At 47.5% G+C, this 23619-nt stretch overlaps 1 protein-coding gene across 5 annotated transcripts in view; it reads left to right on the top strand.

Annotated features, from left to right (window-relative positions):
• The window catches only part of NKAIN4 (sodium/potassium transporting ATPase interacting 4), a 51492-nt gene that overhangs the window by 365 nt on the left and 27508 nt on the right, over nucleotides 1-23619 (top strand). The window lies entirely within an intron of this gene.

The raw sequence follows: 23619 nt of genomic DNA on the forward strand, positions 1-23619 counted from the left end.
GGGACGGGGCCGGGAACAAAAGCACCTCGGTGCCCTCTGCCCCGAGCAGGGCTGCGCTCCTCCGCAACTTCGGCTCGGAGCAGAAAGGTGGAGGGATGCCGGGCTGCGCTCCGGCGACGCTTTGCTGTGCCGGGGGGATTTACCGATGCTTAAAACTCAAGAAAAAAGCTGGGAGGGGGGGGGAAGTAGTTTTCAATTAATAAGTTTGTGCTTATAAAATACAACTGAAAAAAAGAAGAAAATTACTCTGTGAGAGGAGTCCCGGCGGCTCGGTGGCGATGTTGCAAACCAAACCAAACTTCATACGTGCCAAAACCCACCGTGGTACCTTAGCCTCTTTTCATGGAAAGGTCCACCCGCATCCCACCCTGGTCGCCCGCATCCCAACCTGCTGGGGTTTGTGCTAGCTTGGAAGGAATTATTTCAAACCTCCTCGGGATGAAGTGCTTAGACAGAATGTGGCTATTACTATGCATATATTTATGTAGGAATAAACTTCCCAGTGTGCGGAGAGTGCGGTCCCTGGTGGGCACGGGTCGGTCCCTGGTGGGCGCGGGTCCCTGGTCCTTATGACATCTGCATAGATGATAAACAAAGGTCTGGTTGTTCCCTGAGTGTCTGTGCATCCAGCCTGGATCTGGAGGGTCCCCTTCTTGTCAATAGCTAATGGGCTCCAGGGCTCCTCCAGCCTTAAAAAGGAAATGACAGCATCTAGGGTTTTAATTTCCTTGACTTCTCCCAGATTTGCTTTATTTTGGAGCATTAGCAGTGCGCAGGAAAGGGCAGGCTTCCTGCGAAGTTCTTTTGAATAGCTTGCTGGTGCCAAGGGGTGAGTTTGGTTAAAACTCTTTGTTTTGGAGTTGGTGTTTTGGAGTTGGTGTGACAGCGTTTCTTTTTCTGCAGAGAGTCAGGGAGCAGACACTGAGCTGAAGGTGGGAGAGGAAAACTGGGAACCTGCTAGTTTTGAAATTACACCCATCAGCCTAAAATTGAAAGGGAGGAGAGTGGGAATGCACCCCAGACTAGCACAATCAGAAGATGAGTGTGGAGGATTTGACTCATCATTAAACGAAATACAGAATAGAAGTGATGGGGTTTTCTTGCACAAAGCGTCTTGCTCAGCATATTTATGAGTGAGTTGAATGGCTGGGGAGTGTATTTAGTCGCCTGGATTATTTCTTTTGATTTTTCACCCGTGATCACGCAAGAAAGAAGCTGCACCCGGTATTACGTTAGAAATTGGCATCTCAGCACTCACTGTCTCTTAAACCCATCACTGTGTCATCCTGCTCTAAGCACACACTCACACACTGGGGTAAAAAAAAAAAAGGGGGGGGTGAATGAGAAAAAGAAAAAGCCATGAGCTGCTGGTGCTGTTCTGATTTCTGACAAGCGTAGGAGTTTTCTTGTATCCAAGATACAGGGACAAAGAACCCCCAGCATTTTATTTTCCTTAAGACCCTCCTCCTTGAAGAAAAGAATCAGTTTGGCTCATTCTTAAGCAAGTTTGGATGCCTCAGCCGTAGCGATTTCCCATGGCACTTGCTGAGTGAATTGGTAGAGCTGGAAAAATGTGAACTATGGTTGAGGGAATTTGTGGAGCTGCGCTCTGGTGGGGGTGAGGTCAGGAGATCCTGGCCAGTTCCCAGCAAGCGCTTGGGTGAGGGTGAGATCCAGCGTGGTACTTTTTTATTTACTTATTATTTAATTAAGCAAACTTTGTCTGTAAATCATCACATCACTTCCACATCCGCACAGCCAAGTGATGTGCAGGACTTGCTGCTGCCCAGGGTGGGCTCTGCTAAGACAAAACACTGAAGCAATCAGGCCAAGATCATCAATAAATTATAATGACGTGAACTTCCTTTGTTCCTCTCATGTCTCTGCTCAGCTTCATTTGATACTTTGAACCCTTCGCAGCCTTCCCTGTTTGTTGCCAAGCTCCGTGTCTCCCACTGCCAGAGTCCCAGGGGGGAAATTCTGGCTCTTGTGTGGACGTTTTGCCTCTGACTTAAGTGGGGAGGGGATTTCGGTGCTGGGATCTCCCACTTCAGTGCCGCAGCACACCCCTGAGATCTGTTACATGTTCTCGTGTCTGTTCCTCAAAGTTTCACCAGGGCTTTTTATATAAATGATGAAACATGAAACAACCCCCCAAAAAACTCGCATCAGGGATTTGAGTCGCAATGCTTCATATAGATTGTTTCATTATTAGGTGCAAGTAGTTGAGCGAGCGTGCGGGGAAGTGTTTGCATACTGCAGTCTAAATGTTTCCCTGGGAAAAAAAAAAAAAAAAAGGCAGAAAACAAACAAATTCATCATTTGCAGTGTGTGCTCCCAAAGAAAAAGTTTGTTCTCCAGCCGGAGAGCAGAACAACGTGTGAATTGAAGGAGCTGCTACACAATGCGAATACCAACGAGCTCCTCAGCCCCCCACGGGCTGAGCCTCGTGGCACAGGGAGAGGAGGAGAGCGTTTGCATCTGTCTGAAGAAAATCAGGGCTGACTCCCCAGCGGTTTGCTAATCAAGGGGGGAGGGAAGGCTGTAGTTTGAATAAATAATTTGCCGCGTTCCAATTTTAGATTATTGTTTCCTTGAAGCGTCCACGTTAGGCTCAGTGCTTTGCTGAGCGGTGCTGCAGGGAAGCTGCAAGAAGGTTCTGGCTCTCCCTTCCTCTGTCCTGGTGTGCATCCCTGTCCCTAATCCTTCCCTTTTTCCCAGTCCAGCCCTAAATCCAGCAGAAGTTTGGGTGAAAGTTGGCCCAGGTCAGGGCTACCCTGCAAAAGGGCTTATCCTCAGCCATGGGTGGCATGGAGGAGGACCATCAGCAAGGTGATGGGGTGTTTTTCCAGGGTTTATCATTCCCACAGGGGTTGTCACCTTCTCGTTCTCACTTTGGCCAGACACCTCTGCTATCCAGGAGCTGATGTCACCTACAGCAGATCACCAGCCCTTCCTCATCCCTCCCAACCTTTGGGTAGATGCATATTAAGAAACAAGAGCAAAGTTTAAATGAGCCATAGGCCTCCCCAGGAGAAAATCATGACTCTGTCAGGGAGCCTCTCTAGTGGGTTAACAAATGCCCCTTGTAGGAATTAGAATTGAAAAACGTTTGCCAAGGGCAGGATTTCTGAACCTGAGTGGAATGAGGCTGTCACACCCACCAGTGTGGGTCTGGGTGGGTCATGGTGAGGAGCCACAGACCAGGGCTGGGTCTCAGGCAGCGAGATATTAAATAATCATTGATTTGCTGCTTTCCTCTCTGCCAGGGTGAGATTGCACCCAACTGGTGAATTTTCTGGAGCAGTAAGTGCCTGTGCACCGGAGGCACTATGTGAATTTATTTCCACTGAGCATGGAAAAATTCCCTTGCTCCCTGTGCCCTGTCCCAATAAATCAAACAACTGTAGTTTCTTTACATTCTGTCCATGGATTGAGAGCTCAGATGCCAAGCAAAGCCTGGAGACAATTTTACAGATACATTATAAATCCCCCTAGAATAGCAGCTTCTAATGGAAAAAGTGACTAATACTTCAAATGAGCACAGAACAAGGCGCCCTGGGATGGGACTGCACATCGAGACTAACCAAAAGTAACGATATACATTTATTTATTTATTTCCTCATGCTCTCTTTCTGCCTCGTTCCTTTCTCGGTGATTGCTTTCTAATCTCTTACAGAAGAGGGTGACCAGTTCTGGAAGCTATTTGAAACCAGCACAGATCCTTCTCTAACTACTCTCTTGAAGCGGTTGTGTTGGTTTGATCAAGGCATAAAGTGATGCAGAGCACATGAGGAGTGAGGGCAGAAGGGGAGTGTGGCAGACTGGCAGTGGGATGCTGTGGAAAGGCAGGATCTGGACAAAGATAAAGTGTGAGTTAAAATAGTTGGAATAGAGGGATTTTTTTACATGGACATGTACTGATAGGACAAGGGGGAATAGATTTAAATTGAAAGAGGGTAGGTTTAGATTGGATATTGGGAAGAAATTCTCCCCTCTGAGGATGGTGAGGCCCTGGCACAGGGTGCCCGGAGAAGCTGTGGCTGCCGCATCCCTGGAAGTGTCCAAGGCCAGGTTGGATGGAGCTTGGAACAGCCTGGGCTAGTGGGAGGTGTTCCTGCCCATGGCAGGGGGTTGGAACGAGATGATTTTAATGTCCCTTCCAACCCAAACCATTCTGTGATCCTGGTTCTGTGACTCGATCCATCACCACACGTGGGCTGCAAGAGGGAGGGTGGCAGAGCATGAACCTCTCCAAGGTAAGGAGGAGACAGGATTGCAGTGTCTGGGGGCCGTAGAAATTACTTGCTTGGCTTTCTCCTCTCCACCCCAGGGATCATTTGGGCTAGAGTTTGGAGAGGAGAGCAGGACTTGTCTCTCCCCTCCTCTGCAGCTGCCTCTGGAGCCAGGGCAGAGTCAGGCTGCCCTGAGGGAGCTGTGAGCCTGCACAGCTGCCGTGTGGCTGAGCACAAAGCCTTGGGGGGAAGAGCAGGTGCAAGGGGAAGCACAAGGTCCCTTTGCTCATCATGCTGCTCAGGACCCCTCCAAAATTACCTTGTGCTGTTTATCTTCTCCATGGTTTGTGCTTAAATTATAATCCCTGCAGGGAAAGGGCCATCTTTCGTGGATGTGCACAGCACCCAGCTCTGTGATGGCTCAAACCTTTCCTGAGGTCCTTGAACAATACTCCTGGCTAAATAATAATGTAAGTCTAAAGACTACGTTTGACAGATGCTGTCTTCTCCGTGTCTGTTCCAGACAAAGGAAAATTAAAGCTGTGCCAATAATAGAGCTCGTCAGCATTTTCCACTGAAGCTGACTTTCAGTAGAAACCTGGGGATTTGACTAAATGAATATTTTCATGAGAAGTATCTGCTTTCCACAGACAATCCTGAGTTTTTCTCCCAAGTTTTGGCCAGAATATTTTGGCGAAAAGTCAAAAATGTGCTGGCAAATGTTTGCTGTGCTGGCAAACATTTTTAATTTTGGAGTGGTAGAGCTTTTCTTACAAAAAGTTGAATTTTTGCATGAGATTTTCCTTTTCTTCCCCTGTTTTTCCCGAGCAGCTGGAGTCAGCACACTGCAGCACAAGGGAAGGACAAGGGAGGAGCAGTTTGGGGTCTGGATTTCAGACATGCCCAGGTCTCCTGGCTCCCCACATCCGCCTTTCCTATGGTGGTGCTGGAGATTGCAGATGACTCACAGGAACTGTGTCCTCTAACCAAACCCACTCAGACCAGGAATGAAATTTGGCCAAAGCCAAGCCAAAAAAGCAGCTGAGGGCAGGCTGGTGTTGAAGTCAACTCTCCTTGGAGAGCTGGGGTTTTATTTCGGCTGACACAGTATCTTTGTTGACCACTCTGATTTTTCCCGGTCATTCTCTGCTCCTTTGGCTTCTCCTTTTCCTCTCAGTAGAAGAGGAGAGGGAGCTGGTTTTCCCTGATGGGGACCCTCTCCCTCTGGCTGGTGTGGGGTTAAGGGAGCTGACGTTGCTCCATTGTGTGCTAATAATATATGGAAACTCGGATCATTTTGGCTGGGGTGCAAAGTGGAGCTCTTCCAAGAATCCGCTCCAGGGGCCCTCAAGTATGAACTCTTGGAGAACAAACTGGATAACAAAGGCCAGATTGTGATCTCTTTTCCTCCAGGAAAACCCTGGACTAGCCCATTGCTTTTTGAGCATTTAAGAAAATGCATATTATCCAGTCAGCAGCAAGTGCCCAGCTGTAGCGTTGCCTTTCCCATTAACAAAATGTTGGGTCTGAGGGCGGTAGAACTGAACCTTTCTTTCTCGTTAAATACCCCCCCAAAACCAGGGATAATTTGTGATTTAATGTTCCCTTTGTCCCCACTCCTCCTGCAGTAGATGTGATGAGCACACCCAACTGCACAGGCTCTATGTTTCAGTTTGGTAGAAAGAGAGTTTTCAACCAAGTGGAAACTTTTGTCTCAAAAGCAGCACATTCTTCACCCCTTCCCTGTCCAAAGAACATGAGGAGGGAAAAAATTACATTTCTGGACAAAAAAGGAAGAAAATACTCTGGCATTTAGCAATTAGGGGTGCTTATTGTGCCAAACCCCAAATATTTTGAACTTCTACAGAAGCTTGAAAACACTTCTGAAAAAAGTTGGAAAGTCTCCCCAAAAAGAAATTGGTTCGTTATTGGTTTTTTTTTTTCATTGGGGTTGTGCACCCTGGATGTTCTCATCTTTCAGATATCTCTGAAAGGTGATCATGTCTCCCCCAAACCCAGCTCACAGTGGAGTTTAAGGAGAAAAATCCTCAAAGAGAAAGCACAGGTTTGGGTGTTGCTCAGGGTGGTGCTTTGCTGCAGTGACTCATCTGCTCACAGTGGTTTGGGGTATTTTTGTTGCAGAAGGAAACTCAATGAATAAACACCCTGTGCAAATTGGAATCTGAGATATTTCATAATCATTCCAGAGTCATAATATTACCTTAAAGTTCATGAGATTTCAGACTGAGAATAAACAACTTATGCTTTGTTTGTTTATTGATCTTTGGTAAGAGTCAGAATCTTATTTCATTTTCTTCTTGCCAGGGGTAATAGTAGGAATTACAAAAGTATGGATTAACAGGAGTAAAAAGTAGGGAATCAGTAGTACTAAAGTAATAATAGGAGAGTAGGTGGTAATAACAGGGAGGAGAAAAACTGAAATGATTGAAATATCTGGCAGAAATCTCTGAGACAATGTTTCAGCAGCGCCGCTGCTTCTCACCAGTGTGTCAGAATTGTGTCTCACCTTGAGCACAGAAAAGTCACTGGTGGTGCTGCTCTGGCTCCTCCTGCCTTAGCCAAGCCCTGGCCCCACATCTGAGAGTCCTTGTGAAGAACAGAAGTTTTATTTTGCTCTGTGTTCTGAGGCTTCACAGACTATGGAGGAGCGAGCAGCAGATCTCTGCTGGGGCAAGATCAATATCTCCTCCCTTGACTTTGCTGTAGCTCATTAACATCAAATGTCTTTTCCAAGGGGTGCTTTCTGGTCTATTTTCCACAAGGACTTAATTGCCGTTTTCCTGGTGCCTGTGGCTCGTTCTCAGTGCAGCTGCTTTTCTGTCAGAACGTTGGACACAAATATGTTGTTTATCAGGGAAGCACACGTCCCAGATTTTCTCTCGAAGGTGAGAATTCATGGAAATGAGGAGCTCAGCTTTTCTGATCCCCTTTCCCCCATCGTCCATCAGGTGCTGCTTGGGTGATTCCAGGTTTAGTAATTGAGATGTCAGATTCCCTGACACCTTTGGGCTGAAAGGATGATGGTGTGGAAGCGGTGACCTCCGCTGCCATCTGCCTGGGCCTAATGAAAATATACTGTGGGAATCGAGGCAACAGCTTGTCTTCATCACCTGCTCGAGGCGGGCAGACGTCAGAACTTGCTGTGCCAGCTTTCTTTGCCACCTCTCAGTGACTGGCCAGCCCTGCAGGCAGCTTCCCACCTGCTCCCCAGGCTCTCTCAGCCCAGTGAAATATCTGCTTTCTTCCCTCTTTTTTTTTTCTTTTCCCCTCCATTTTTCCCTCCAGTGCTCAAAACTCAAGAAAACCAGGATCATCATCATTTTTTTTTTCTGCACCAGTAGAGCAAGCACGCAGATGTGTGCCCAGCCCTGATGTTCAGGAGTGTGGGAGCACAGGTTGCCCCTCATTTCAGCAGCAGAGCCATCCCAGTGCCCAGCAGTGGGGTGGAAGGGCTGGATGTGCTGTGCTCTGTCATTGTGCCATCCCTGTGACCTGGGACATCACGGACCTGAGGTCAGAATGATACAGGACACAGACTCTGTCCTTCATTAGTGAGCAGTTGGTCAGCTGGTCACCTGGGCTAAGAGGAAAAAACTAGAATTGAACCTTACTGAGAATAGTTGGGTTTCGCTGAAGTCCTAAATACACCTTATAAAAAAAGGATTCTGGTGCTCAGATGAATACACAGTTACAGCAAATATACAAAACCTGGGAAGATGCCTCCTGTGACACCTCTCAGGGGACCAGGGACCTGTCTTGTGTCTTTGGTGACCCTGACAACAGCCTTGGACCCATTAAAGCATTTGGTGCGGATTTATATTTTCCAAGTGCTGTTCCCTGGGGATAGTTCATCTGTGGGCACCATTTCATCTGAGCAGGGAAGGTGAGATAGAGGACACTAAAGAAGGGGATGGAGCTTTTTATTACCCACACACAACTTATAAAATATTGAGTGTAGCCTTGCATGGCGTGCTCTGAGTGCTGCGGTCATCCATCATGGACAAACAGCCTCCCCACAATTAACAATGTCTGTCTTCAGCTCCACCTGAACGTTAGCTCTGTAGTAGCCAGAGCCCAATCTCAGTACCAGCACAGCTGACCTGCTCGGAGATCAGGAGGAATCTTAACTCCTGGCCTTACTCAGGTTTGTTCATGTTTAGGAAGTTTGGATGTTATTCTACAGTACTACAATTATAGCATTGCCTTGCATGTTAGAAATGGCTTCTTTGGGTTCTACTCTGAGGTCTCCAAGCAAACTTCTTCCCTACCTGAATCTTAGCTGAAGGATGGTGTTTTTGTGGAGGGGACGTGGCAAGGTCTTTGCTTAATATTACTGCAATGGTCAGGATACTTATGAGATTATAACTCCATGCTGTGGGGCTTGGGAGCAACCTTTCCTTCTTTCAGAGATGCTGGACCCTTGATACTCCTTTAAGAGCTCCCACTTTGGTGGAAGCACCACATCCAAATGCTCCATGAACCAGGATGTACTCACGGGCACTTAAAAAAGAAAACCAAGTAACTTTTCTGCTTCCCTGAGAAGGAATTACTGAGTGAGGCAGCTGAAGGAAAAACTCCTCTTGAATCAAAGACCCACCTCAGCAGGACAAGAAAGAGCTGGCCTGGCTTGGCCTGACTGGCTTGGACCTTCATTTAAGGTCATTCATTCCAAGAAACCTTGGAAGTGGCACAGACCACAGATAAGTGGATGCCAGCTCACAGGTTCACAGAGATAAGGACCAGGCCCTTGGGCTGATGAACCTTGTGGAAAATGACCAAGACCGGAGCCCTGAGTCTTGGGCAGACTCCCAGAACCTCCCCAGAACCCAAACACCTCTGAGGTTCTGGGCCAAACACCTGCTGTTCAACTGCAGCATAAAACAACCCCTGCAGCTGATCCCTGGAGGATGGTGAAGGGAACATCCGGATCTCTGGCCAGATTGGAGAACTGTGCATTTAGATAACTTGCATGAAAATCTGAACTGCTGGTTGCTCAGCCAACACAAACCCAGCTCTCAATTCCCCATGGCTGCTGGTAATCCGTTAGCAGATTTCCATGTGGGAGAGGGGAATGGGCTCTGATGGGCTGCTGGCATCCTTGGCTCCGGCAGCCAGCACTCTTCTTGTGATACTGTTGTGGGAAAGGCCATACACCTGCTTATATTGTGGATGTACAGAATTAGGGGAGAAATCTGATTATCCTAATTACTCAGAAATGCTAAATATGTGCAGAATACCGTTTGGCTAATTAGCTTGGGAGATTGCTGGCTGTTCAGCAGGGAGCAGAGCAGGTGCTGAGAGAAGTGTGATGGGAGTTCACAGGCTGTTTTGTGCCCTTTGCTGTCTGAGCATGTGGAGAAAAGTGAGCTCGGGCACTTGGAGATGTGATTGCCAACCTCAAAACAAATTAAAAAGCTGGGAAAGTGCAATTTTTTTTTTCAGATGTCTGACACTTTTTAGGATTCTGGGTCTTCAAGTTTCCCATCTCATTATTTTGAGCAGAGACAGCCAAGGCAAGGATGAGTTTGCCTTCCTGCAAACAGCTGGTGAGAGCCCCTGCACAGCGCCTTCTCAGAAGGATCTGTTTTACTCCTTGTCCTGCGTTGTGCTGACACAGGCACAGCCTCAAATGCTCCTGAAGCCTGAGGAGACCATGAAGTAGCTGGTTCTCTGAATGGTGCTGCTTCGATTGCATTTAGTTGCTCATCTGCACCACTGAGGGGGTCTTGTGGCCCCAAATCTGACCTGCTTTTCCCAGAGGCACAGAGCAACTCAGGCAGATGCTAAGAAGGATCGGGGGTGGTTCATGCTTCGATCCTAAGGTATTAATCCCCAGATATCCAGATAACCAGGCTGGTTCCTCCAGCTGCATGCTGGACATAGATCCACCAAGGAAACCCTGAGGCCGTTTGGGAGGGCTGCAGGGAGGCTGGGACAGGTGATGTGCACAGCTCGATGTGTCCTACAGGCTACACAGCTCTGCCATCAGGCCAGGGCCAAACCCCAGATCTTCTGGATAGAATACATAATCAGTGCCCAAAACTCACGTTCATCCATCTCTCCTTGTAGCTGTGCTTCCCCATGTCTTTGAATAACCCTGCCTGACTTTACTCCTGACCTAGCAGATATTAATGTCCACCTTAGACTTTTCTGGAAAGTTTTCCCTTCCTGCTCCTGTGAACTCGGGGTCAGTCCTGCAGTCAGTCCAACACAGCATTAGCTGGGCACTTAACTGGGAGAAGCTATGAAGTATTTGGGCCTCCAGGGCTGCTACTGAGACAGCTTAAAGCTGAGTTGTGTGGCAGTGAGAAATAGATAGGGTGATAGAAAAACTCTGCCATGGCTTCAGACAATAAAGACTGTGTCTCCCTTGTGATGAATAATGGCTCTTTGTTTTATTCCTTAGATGACAGGGCTGTTAGAACTGCTGAGAACTATCCCAGTGCTAAATATATGGGTGTGCAGTAAAGGCTCTCCAGTCCATGAACTGAGACTGAATGGATACTTGAGTGAGTTATTTCAAGTACATGAATTTCTGGAGCAGCTCACGGTGACAGGAGGTGGTGGGGCAGTATCCTGTAGGATGCTTTCCTTGCGTGAGACATATCCCAGGTTTCATGGCTGCCAAGTTTTTTCCTCATGAAGCCTCTCTTGGCCATGTAAAGTTCCTCACTCCCAGGTTTGGCCACTAACCTGCAAACACAGGGCATTTCAGATGGAGCTCCAGGGTTTGATGGTGAGACACTGTCCAGATTTTCTATCAGAAACCCCCGAATCCCAACCTGGCGCACTCAATGGGAATGGAGCAGTAAACCCCAGGTTCAGCTGTAGCCCAGGGCTGAGAGCTCATCAAGACCCATCAGAAATAGGGTCCTGCTGCAATCAGGAGGAAAATGCTGCATCTTCCTGCTGCAGTGTCACCAGGCTGGAGGAAGAGGCGATGCGCAGATGTTGTTGTCACTGTCTGGAGTCACCTCCGAGTCCTGCCAGATTAATAAACTTCCTTGAAATTACTTATTGTAGCAGCAAGGATGGATTTGAATTTCCATAATGTGAATTAGCACTTTTCTGTTTGAGCTAATCCTTGCACTCAGACCCACAAGCAAGAAGATCAGAGGACTTGGGGGGAAAAAATGGCCAGAAAGTTTGAAGTAGGAGCAAACCAAAGATACTGTTGTTCCAGGGATGAGGAATCATCTCACACCTCCAAGGCGAGGTGTGGATGAAGCTTTGGTGTCACAAGCTGATAGAGGACAAGTCTTTGTCCCTTTCCATGGCTGAAGAAGACACAGGACTCTGTGGGGGCCCCGTGTGTGAGCTGCTCATTGGGACTCAGCCCCTGCAGGGTCACCAAACTCTTGCCCTGTGGAGACATGACCACAAAGATTTTCTGCAAGTGAACTTTGTTCTCCAGAGCTGCCAGAGTGGCATCTATTGACCAGCCTCTATTCTTAAAAGGAGGGGAAAGTGGAAAAAGAGAAGGAAAAGAGAAATTCAGCTTTGCTGTTGAATAAACCATGAGCCATTGAGGAGCTGTGAGTCTGCAGCAGGGGAGGGGCAGGGGCAGCACAGAAATAAGGGGACAAAAATGTCATGCGAAAAATGAAGGGCAGGAGGGGCCTGGCCATTGTGTGACACTCCTGGAAACTTGGAGAGTTGGTTGGTGGGAGGCCAAAAGATGTATGCAATGAAAGAGAGACACTCGAGTGGACTGAAAATGCAAACAAATTGGGTAGCACAACGGAGGAGATAAATTATGCTCATAAAATAAACAATGGCTGAGTGACGCTGGGTAAACAGTTACATATAATAACACCACTGTTTGTCCCAGCCACCCTAATTGGGAGGCTGGGCAGCATCCGATGAAAACTCTGCGTTGCACATTTTCCCCTTTTAATGAGGAAGATTTTCCCTCCTCCCTGGAAGCCTCCTCCCCCCAGTCCTATTTAGCAGCAAGCTGAAAGGCCTGGTTTCATTCCACTTTCCCACAGCAAACTCCTCCTGGCAGGAACTGCATTAAGGAGGACAAGTAGAAAATGATAATAAATTGAGGACTTGCTCTTATTTCACCTTGTGACAAATCTATCCAGTGGGTGACTCAGGGAGGGTGATAAGAGCATGGACTGGGCTGCTGCTTTCCTTTTGGTGCTTGGTCATGTGGAAAATAACCCCATTCTAGCCTTCACTCAAAAGGGCTTTCCTTTAAAAATAATGCTTTTTAAAAGGCACGGAATCCTTATTTACCCTATTGGAAAGCCAGCAGCTCGCCTCCATCAAAGTGAACGTCACAGCTCTCATTTCATCACCCACTTGGGCTGAGGAGCAACAACAAAGGGCAGGCAGCACCAAAAGTGAGGTGGTCAATGCCATCAGTGCCACTGGGAGAACTCGTTAAACCTTAGTGGGTTTTCAGCATGATTCTGTATTGCTGATAAATCCCTGATGAGAATCTTTAGTGTCACTGAGCTCCTCTCAAGAAAGCACAGCGGTGCAGGGGACAGTGGGCATGAGAAAACCACAGGCTCAGTGACTTCCCCCACAGCCACTCTCATGCTGTGAATCCCAGAAAATCCACCCTGGAGCCCTGATTCCCAGCACTCAGACTGTGTTTTGCAGCAGGGCTGTGCTCTCACCCTTCCATGACTGCCCAGAGCAGATTGCAGTTCCCAAACTGCTCCATCACCCATGAAAGAGGGAGGCACATCTTCAGCCTCAAATCGTGCCTAAACTTTTTGCCAGCTCCCTCTTTAGATATTTACTTGATGAATCTGTTTGAGCACTTTGTGTGTCTCTGTTTTCTTGCTTTTATTTGAGGAAAATAGAGTTCTTCTCTGCAGCCTGCACTGCTCGTGGGGAGGTACAGCTGAGGAAGAAGCTCAGGAGGTACTCAGCCCCCCTCACCTCTGAGGAACCATGCTGAGGGTGCTGGTGATTCCAGAGATGTGGGTGACAGCTCAGAAATCATTTTTCATTCACATAAAATTGGCTTTGCCTCCTAAAACGGCTGGAAAACTGGAATATCCCTAGTTTACATGTCTTGAGGGAGGCAAGGGAAGCCAGTTTTTTACCTGTAACTGCTAAGGTAACTAATCAATTACTTAAGTGGGACTGATTTTCTTCCAGAGAAGCAATCAGATGATGAAAATCAATAGTGATTGATTCATTTTCCATCCACTTCTTAGAGGGATGTTCTTTGTGAGGATTGTGGTTATTGGAAAATTCCTGCAATACCCCAAAAGCCTCTGACAGTCCCTGTTTTGAACAAAACCGTCGTTTTCCTGCTTGTTCCAATTTAAAACTCTTCCTGACAGAAGCGTTTTACTGGAACCAGAAGCTGAACTGCTAAATGGTTTTCTTGTCCAAAATACTATTTTCTTCCCAGTTCTTTTTCGTTTCATGCTCTGATGACAGGCCTGGTACATTCATTAGGGGAGAGTTGGTCAGTATTTCTTCACTGATATCTATTTTTCAGCTGATAAAAAAGGCTACATGTTTTGTTTTTTCAGTTATAGTTTTTCAAGGGAAATTTTTCTTCTGTCCTTTATTTTTAACCGATATAAACACATTTTTGTGTTTTGGTTGGGGTTTTTTTGGGCAAAGCACAAACAGCAGTGTTACTAGTGATGATTAAAACTCAGCTGTCACAATGTGGGTCGCTTTAGATGATGGTAGTGTGGATGAAATGCAAACAAACCACTTGGCTTGTTTGCAGCCCAACTCCTAAAATACCTCCAGCTTCTGGGGAAGCATTGGAGAATGCAGGCATGGAAACAAGGGGAGTTCACCTCTCTATGTTGAGAATGTGACAGTGAAAGGAAAGGTGAGGGGTTTGGGCTGGTGCTGCCGTCATCATGGGAGGTTCCCAACCTAAAATGCCACCTCTTTTTGCCTCCATGAGCAGATGGGTGTCCAAAAAACCACAGTGGCAGTGAAGATGCTGTTAGTGCTGAGGCAGGATTATTGATGTGGAATGTGACAGAAGCTTTTTACAAATAGGAGCCAAGTCTCCAGCAATCCTCTGTGTAAAATGTTGTTGTTGATCCTAATTTCACTGCATAGATGGGAAGACAGAGAGTCACCAGCTGTGCTGGAGGGCTTTGGTGGAAGGAGCAGGAGTAGGAGCTGCTGCCTGTGGCATTACAGGGTGGAAAAAGCATCGTATGGAGCCGCTGGCAGGTGGAAAGGGAAAGCTGCAAAATAATGGGAGCTGCATCCCTTTGCCTTCACGTCGTCTCTTCCTAACACCCCCAGCTTGGCAGCTAGGTGCTAAGAGCACTTCTTGTGTCCTGGTGGGGTGAGAAAGCCTTGCTCTATGAAAAAAGGGTCCATTTGTACAGTAATTGCCATGGAAGTCTCTGGGTGACTGTGCTGTGTCCCCTCCTGCTTCAGGCTGATTGGGATGAGCTCTCCTTTGAGGAGCAAAGCTGCAGCAAGACCATGGCAGATCCCAATTTCCTAGATTATTAATAATAACAATATCATTTTCTCTCTCCCCATTTCTCACCCACCCCGTGCTTCCCTTTTAATGAATTCTCCTCTCTTGCTGTAGACTCTGCAGTGACACCAGCCTGATTTGTAATGTAAATAGGCAGCCCAGTGTAAAGGCGACCTGCAAGAGCACCGCGGGGCTCTAATTATAATTTTCATTAAATTCCTTCTGTTTACGAATATCCAAGCAATCTGGCATTGCAGCAGAAGCAAGAGGAAATTAAAGCAACGCTACCACTTAGCTCCAGTGTCAGGGAGCAGGGGCCCAGCTGTCGAGCAGAAACCGAAGCAGGGCTCCTGCAGACAAAGTTTTGAAGAGTTATTTCAGCTTTGGCACCTTTCCTCTCCCGAGCTTTTACCCCAGTTGCAGGGCTTGCATGTTTTTCCTTCAGAGGATCTGGCTGGTGCAAGTGTTTTACACATAATCTATTTGTGACCTAATTAAGGGGATCAGCTGCTGGAGCTCCCAGTGCCGTGTGCGGGAAGGAGCTGTGGGAGAGCGGGCGCTGAGGCGGCCGGAGCAGGGTGGGAGCTGTGGGGTTCAGGGAGGGGGACAAGCAGGGACCTTTAGCTCACAGGGCCCTGGAGGGTTCCCACAAAAGTCCAGCAGCACAGGGACCATTTGCTCCGTGTGCTGGGAGCATCCTGTGGAGCGAGGGCTGCTCAGACACAGACCTGTGCAAAGACTGGGGCTTTGCTACATGGCCACCAAAAAACTCTCACCCTCATCTTCTGCTGGATGAGAAAAAGGGCTTCAGGTGGCTTTCTGCAGGTGTTTTGCCTTCAGGGAGGCATTTCTGTCACTCAGGCCACAGCTGACCCTTCCTGAAGAGAAAGTGCTGCAGGTGCCAGCCATGAATTAGACTGGCAGGGGACACCAGTGAACATTTTTGTTCGTAAAGCCAAAAGCAGGGGGTGGTCTCAGTGTCACTTGGTCACAGTGAGTCTTTCTTAGGCTGTGTGTGGACAGGACAGAGGGAAAAATGAGCTTGGCTTTTTGAGCCTGAAGCAAGAGTTACTGCTCCCTTGGGGAAACTCCAATGGTATATTTATAGCCACAATTCAGCTTTGGGGTGAACAGCAGCAAAATAAAATTGCAGTTTGTAGTAAGAGCCCATAAAATAGCCAAGAGAGAATTTTTTTCTGAGCTGGGTGAGTCCAGCTGGTGTCTCAGGGGCTTTATATACAGTGAGAGTTTTGGTCAGGCCCCTGAATAATTTGAAGTCTTTCTAGTACACTTGAGAGTTCATGGGATCTGTGAGCTCTTCACATTCTGCTGCTCCCACACCCAGGAGACTCCAGAGGGCTGCATCAGAAGACAGGCTGGGCAGTGCTGGCCCAAGCAGTGCTTCAGGGCAGCCTTGTGCCTTCTGTGCCAGCCCTGTCAATGGTTTCCCTTCTCCCCCCAGCAGCAGAGCTTGTTCTGGTAGCTAAGCAGATGATGCCTAGGATAGCAGGTCAAAAGGATCTAGGTTACATTCCCTAAACACAACAACCCCTTGGCTGATTTTCAAGTATTTTCACTTTTTTCCCCTGCATCCTTCTAATGGGAACAAGCCCAAACTTCAGATAGCCTTCAGGGCTGAGCAGAGGCAGGGAGCACACAATGTAATGCCCTGTTGGTGGGGGATAAATCTCCCTATTAGAAAATTAAATTCCTGCTCATCTCCAGCACTGCTCTGCCTCACAGCCTTTGGAGTGTTTAGATGGATTCATAGCTGGTAGCAGATCTCCAGAGGGAAATGGCTGCTGAATTAATGGCACATTTTTTATATATATATTATTTCATGCAATGGGGAAATTTGTGCTCCTGGTGGGAGAAGTTTCCCCCCAGAGCTGAAGCTGTCAGCCATGCCAGGATGCTGTTTGGGGGGGCAGCTGGGATGTTTGCCCATGATCAGCAGCATGAGGTGGGATAAGACAGCTCAGCAAGTTCTTCAACAGGTGAGGGAGAGCCGGGAATGTGGAGCCTGAACCTGGGCATCTGGGTGACAAAAATGTCAGGCACTTGTTGAAGAAACTCACTGGGTTTTATGTCTGTTGTGAAAACAGTCACATCCCCTTCACCCTAGTACCTCCTCTCTCTGTCCCAAAGCTGGAGACCCAAAGCTGAGCCATGAAACTTAGGGAGGAGAAAAACATTTCAGGGGGTTAGGGAAGAACACTGTGGGCACAACAGATTAATTTAATTATGTTTGGGGAACGTAGGTTGGAGTGTTGATGTAGGTTGCAAATAAAACAAGTTTGTCAGAGCGCTTTTCTGCCTGGATCACAAAGGCACTTGCTTATTAATTTAGCCTGATTGGTGCTCTCAGCAATCAGCAATCACAGCAGTGTGCAGAGCTGAGGTGCCATCAGGAGACACAGGCAGGAGCACAGGGAACAGAGCAGCTCCCATATCCAATGCTGCCTGCATCCCTGGGGTCTGAGCCCCAAGGGGAGATGGAGTCCAGGAAACCAAACAGGCCAGAGGCTGTGAGGGCTATACAGAGCACAATCCTCACCAGACACGTGACTGACCCTGATTTGGGAGAAGTTTAGGCAATCCAGAGCAATAATTTTCTGAAGTATTCCTCCTAGGAAGCAATCTTTTTCCCAGGAGCTGGATTCCGAGCACCATTCAGAACCTCAGTGCTGGGCAACCTCTTCTCACCTCTGCAGCATTATGTGCAAGCAGTTAATTCACTGTCCTGCTGACCATCTTGCTGGCAAGGTTTTGGGGCAGGAGAGGGCACCTGTGGATGCCATGTGGAAGGGACCATGGGCTGTGCTGTCTTGCTAGAAAAAGTACTGCCAGCTCCTGGTGTTCTGCCAGTTCCGTGGCACAATCCAACACTTGGAGTAAAAAGGCTTAAGAGGTTTGCCTGGATGTGTGCCTCAAATTGTTCCAGGGGAGGTTTAGAGTGGATATGAGGAACAATTTCTTCACCAAAAGGGCTGTTAAGCCCTGGCACAGGTTGCACAGGGCAGTGTTGGAGTCACCATTCTGGGGGGCATTTAAAAGACATTCAAATGTGGCACCTGGGGACATGGTTTAGTGTTGGGTTTGTCCGTGCTGAGGGAATAGTTTGACTCCATGATCTTAGAAGGCTTTTCCAACCTAAAGGATTCCATGATTCTGTGAATTCTTGTGCATGGCCCGTGTCTTCAGCTGAGCAGGGCTGGTTGCTCTACAAGATGTACTTAGGAAACCTCAGTCCCTCTGAAGCCAGAGCCTCAGCTCCAGACACAAACAGCCTTCTGCACTGCTCAGTGCCAGTCTCATCCCTTATGTTTAGCAGGATTGTGCCTTCCCTGGAATGCTAAGCAGCATTTGGGCATGTGGTACTGAATAATGACATATCTTTGCAGCTTGGATGTTTCTGGGTGGCTTTGGCAGCAGAAAGCTCAGGGCTCAAGGTCACAGCAGTGGCACTTCTGAGACCATCACTGCCCACACACAAAATTATGCTGGGAGGGGAAAACTCAGAGCTCAGAGGTGCCAGGCCAGGGGGAATGAGGAGGTGAGGGCTCAGCACTGGGATGTTTTAACAGCAGGATGCTCCAGTCTTCAGCAGCAGTTGTGACGAACCACAGGGAGGGTGTTACGCCTGCCCAGGCTCTGCACAGGATGGTTCTGGGCTGGGAGAAGTCCTGATCCTTGGACGTGGCACAAGGAGCCTAGGAGTAGGGTTTGCTGCAGAATGATGCCCAGGAGCAGCCAGGCCCTGCTGCAGGGAGTGACCTGGTGCGGGATCGTGGTGGGGACTTTTCCTGCTGCCCCGTGGGGCCCTTTGGCAGGTCCTCCAGGCCAGCACAGTGACCAGTTTTCTTCTGAAATATAAATGACTTCAAGGTATCAGCTTTGCTGTTGGAGGCCTCTCTAATGTCTGTGTGAATAGAAGGGGTTTCAGCAGCTGCTGGGGAGAAAACAGACCAGGGGAGCAGAGAATGGAGCGCATTGTACCCAGTGGCCAGAGTGACCAAAGATGCCTGAGAGAGCCAGTGACAAACAGAGACCTCCTGTGCAATTACTCTCTTGACCTCTGTGGTTGGGAGAGGGATGCTGGGAAAGGAGCTGTGGATCACAAGGCCCCAAGGAAGGTTTCCTTGACAACACTTACTGAAGAGAAATGAGATTTCATGAATGCAGCGGGTGTGAGCACGAGAGACGCTGACTTTGGGAGAGACAAGGACGTGGCACCTCGTAGAACGAGCCCTTCCATTTGGGGATGGGAAGCAATGGCTCAGTGAGCTGCTTTTTCAGATAAACTTAATTACTACTGCAAGCATTCGTATTTATTTAGAAATGCAGCCACTGTGGTAAAAGCAGACTTACTGTTTAATTGTTTTTCTACTCACAGAATCTTCTCCACCTTGAATACTCACTGGCACAGGAGAGAATTTTTTGCTCACTGCTGATAGTTTCAGCAACACAGAAGCTTAAGTTTAGGATTCTTTAGATCTAGCATTGTCCCAGCATTTACAAAGTCAAAGCAATTATATAGGAAGATGTGTAGAATTACATATTATATCACAATAACACCAATACATTTATAATGATAATAATAATAATAATAATAATAATAATAATAATAAATAATCAACAGCAGACAGGTGTTTAGTATTGCCAAACTTAAACCATGTGGAAGAACCAAAAAAAAGAGATATTTGTGTTCAATATCTAAATAGATATATTTTTCAAATTCTATAATCTGAGACTTTTTAATTTCTTCCTGCTGTTTCAGGTAGCAGGACCTAAATTTCCATCCTTGTGTGGTGTCTCACAGGGGTAGCAGCACTGAGACTTTGCCCCGAGCTCGAGCCATCACATCTCATGGCCAAAATACCTCAGGAAACCAGTGCAAGTTTTTCCTCAAGAAAAGGCCCGTGACCTTTTCCAGTGAAAGCTCCGATGGTGTTTGCACAGCAGACAAAGAAAGAGCATCTTCTTAAAAAGCGAAGCCACTTGGCAGGAAATCAAACCCTGGATCAGGGCATTGGGATCAGCCAGGAGCCCAGAACATCATCCCAGCTGCACAGTGGGGACCCAGGGCTGCAGCTGAGGCTCTTGCTGGGTTCAGGCTGGAGAGAAAGGACAGACGGGGGTTAAGTGGCAGATTTTGTCCCAGCTGAAGCTGTAGGAGGAGGAGCAAGAGCAGGAGCTGGAGCTGGAGCAGGCTGTGGGGCTGTGTCCTCACAGCAGTGGGAGACAAGGAGTAGCAAAGGAGTTTTCAGGTTGTTTTCTTATAGGTCAAGTGGAAAATTGCCTGGGTTTCTGGGTAAAACATTTTTTCTTCTCTTTTTTGTTGGTTTGGTTTTGTTTTTTTTCTGCAGTGGGATCAGCCTTTCCCACTTGTTTCCTTTATTGTACACGTGGATATTTATTTCTAACGTTTCATTTTAAAAATAAATCTCTTATTAAAGCTGAGCTTGGAAAGGTTAAAAGCAGGTTTGCTTACAGGAACAGATACAAATGGACGTGTGACTGTACCTGTTGTGGGGTTTTCTGAGCACCTTTCCTGTGTCTGTACGAGTCATGCCAACATGTCTTGAGACTGATATTTTTTTCTTTTGTGTCCCAATTGATTTCAGAAATGCAGTGAAAGACACAGATACAAACCAAATAAGATTAAAGGCTTTAAAAGCTTAATAAATTAAGAAGAGCAACTCTAGCTGATAGCATGGCTTTGATAGTAGGCTATAAAGGACAGGGAGTTAAGGAATTGCAGGCACCTGACTGTTCAGCAGCATCCCTTCCTCCTCAGCATGAGGGAACAGGTTGGGCTCTCCAGCGTTATCAGCAGGAGAGGAGCAACAGAAGACAAAGTTGAGGGGATAGAAAAGATTTGAGGGGCTAGAATTTAAACAAGCACCCCCAGCCCATGCTGAACCAGCTCGGAGTGCCCTGCTGGCAGCAACACCTGCCAGTGACACTGTCCTGCCACAGCCATTGGAAACACAGCTGGAATGGCTTGAATCCCTCAGTGAGGAACTGTCCCATGCTTTGAGATGTTTTCTAAGACCATTTTCCTATTCTGCAATGGGCACCCCTCCAGCTCAGGTACAGCTTCCCTCTCTGGAGGAGTTTTATGGTGTGATGCCCCTGAGCATGACCAGAGCTCTCTGTGCTCCCTGTGTGTGAGCTGTGGGATGGACTCCTCAAGCTGCAGAACATCCCTCTGCCTTTCATCTCTTCCCCAGCTGTGTAAATGAATGATGGCCCAAGAGAGAGCTTTGGTGGTGTTGTCTGCCTGGCTAACAATTGCTTCACGGGGTTATTTGCTATTCCAGTTTCACTCAGATCAGCAGAAATGTAGTTTATTTCAGGAGAGAAAATTCTGCCACAACTCTTCTGATTTTAGTGCTGCAATAAATCATTTAATTTAAAGAGTGAAAGGCAAAAATATACTATGGGTAAGAGAAGCAAAAGGAGCAGAAGGAATCCTGGTTTTAATAAGAATAGTCATAAAGAAGAAAAATTTATCCTCCCTGATGGAAAGGTCCTGTCAGCTTTGAGTGGGTTGAAACCTGTGCCACAATCTGTGACATTCCTCTTTACAGCCAGTATCTCTGGAATATAATAGGCTTTCTCAATAGGACAGTGTGAATCATTCATTGTAAGGAACACCACAGTGAGGATATTGCTCTGCACAAACTTGGCAGCACAAGAGAAAGATGGCATTTCCCTGCTCAGCCAGAGACAGCCAGAGGGGTTTAGTACAGGGGGACAGATAGATCAGGGCAAACCCTGACCCTGCCATCTCTGAGCAGGACTGGAGGGACCAGAACTGAAGGGCACTGTGACATTCTTCACATCCCGACCCCAAATCAAGGCCAACTTAGCCCAAACATCAGCCCTGTTTACCTGCAAATCTCAGCAGCATCTTGTGGGTAAGCCGTGCACACAGACCTGGAGTGTAATGAGTGAAATGGTTGTTTATCAATTTGTTTTCAGCAAATATTTCCCTAATTATGGTAGGTTCCTGAGGGAACAGGGGGAAGCCCAGGGTAACTCCAGGCTGCATTTCCAATTGCAGCACAAACTCACTCCTTGCCTGTCACTAACACAGTGTTGGAGTTTCATCAGTAGCATTTGCTTGTCACCAACACATTTTACAGCAAATTGTAATTTTATTTTTATAAATGAAGAAACAGCTTGTGTGAGCTCGCACATCCCACATCCCCTCTCCTTCTCCGAGCCAGCAAATGGGCACAGCCCATCTCTGGACCATCTGAGCCACGCCTGCAGCTCCCAGGTACACAAAACCAGTTTAATAATGCAAGGAAAGTGGCAAAAGAAAGCAAATCGGGATGGAAAGAACCTGGAGACAAGGGAGGTGAGGGTGTGAAGATAATTTTTGGGATTATGGGAAAAAATTCAGAGACTTCTCAAGGAGCTGTGTCCAAATCTAAAGTTGTGTAGATTGGCAGGTCCATCTCCAGGGTGGTTGTTGATCTGTCACTTCACAGCCCAGTCTCTTTCCTGGTCCAAACAGACCAGGAAACATCACAAGCAGTGGAAGAACAAGCATTCCCCTTTTCATACAGCCCTAACAGCAAATCCGCATGGAGTCGAATGGAGAAGAGAGCACCTCTCCAGACATGGATTGCCCTGGTTCTGGAGTGGGAGAACGCATGGCAGAAGGCATGGGTAGGAGGGATCTGTGTTTATCCTGATTTTCAGAGCCCGAAGGCAAGAGGTGAAGCTGAGCAGGCGTTACCTCAGCGGCCACCCCCATTGTGTCCCCGGGCTGAGCGAGGCTCTCACGGCACACGCTCCTCCTGGAACACACAAAGCCAATTAAATGCCTGATTGGATGAAGTGGTCACAGTCAAGTGGCCCGTTGCCAGCCAGTCAGGATCCCAAATTTCCCAATATCATTAAGGTACGTGCGTTAATCCCCTCCTGAAGGATTAAGTGCTTAACCTGTGGCTGCTGTTTCTGAGGAGACGCGGCAGACCTGCTGTGCTGGGGGGGAGCAGCACTTGCCCCACTCCAGCTCCAGAGCCCCGTGTGTGGCCACAGCATCTTCCAGGTGGTTCAGAGGGATCAGAGGAGGGCAGAGGGTGTTGCTTCTAAGGGAAGATTATTTGGCAGAAGAGAGATTTGATACCTTCCTCCATTCCTTCCCCATTTCTCTGTCCCTCTTTGCTTGGGAATAAGAAACCGTAGAGGGAAAGCTGCTCACCCCCTCCCTGACTGATTGCCCTTAACTACAGATTTCTTTGAAATACAGATTTTTATTGAACTTTCAAAGCAGCGTTGGGAACTGCAATACCTTCCTAGCCCAAGAGAGGTGTGAAGGCAATTTCCCCACTGAGCCAGGAAGAAGGAGGAATAATGGCCATTTAATAGATGTGGCTTCTCTCATCATGGGGCTTGAGTGGCACCTGCAGCCACTCACATCCTTAATTCTTTAAGCCATCACAGAGCCCTGGTGCTTAGATCCCAGCCAGGAAAAGGTGTCACATAGCTGATTACTCACAGCAGACCAGGATTACCCGTGGTTAATGCCTGATTAGGAGTTAAATTAATATTGACTGTCGATAGTAAACTGTAATGATTTATGTAGGCAAAAATAAATATGAAATGTCATAGTGCAATCCCAGTGGACTACTGTGATAATTAAACATACTTTCAAATCTTATACTGATAGGGAAGACACAGGTCCGTGGAGGGGCTTGCACTGTGTTAGTGAAGACAAAAACAAGAGAAGATTTCTCCATGCAAGGCTGGACCCAGGCAAAAAACCTGCACTAACAGTTTTTCCCCCTACACTTAAGATTTCTCCTATAGATAAATCATTTAAAGGCTGTGGGCATGCAAAGGCCAGCAGGCAATTGTATGTCCATTGTACTCTTTCAGCTGCACAGAGGCTCAGGGCCAGGGGAC

The sequence above is a fragment of the Aphelocoma coerulescens genome, chromosome 20 (genome assembly GCF_041296385.1).
Source record: "Aphelocoma coerulescens isolate FSJ_1873_10779 chromosome 20, UR_Acoe_1.0, whole genome shotgun sequence".
NCBI classification, from domain to species: Eukaryota; Metazoa; Chordata; class Aves; order Passeriformes; family Corvidae; genus Aphelocoma; species Aphelocoma coerulescens.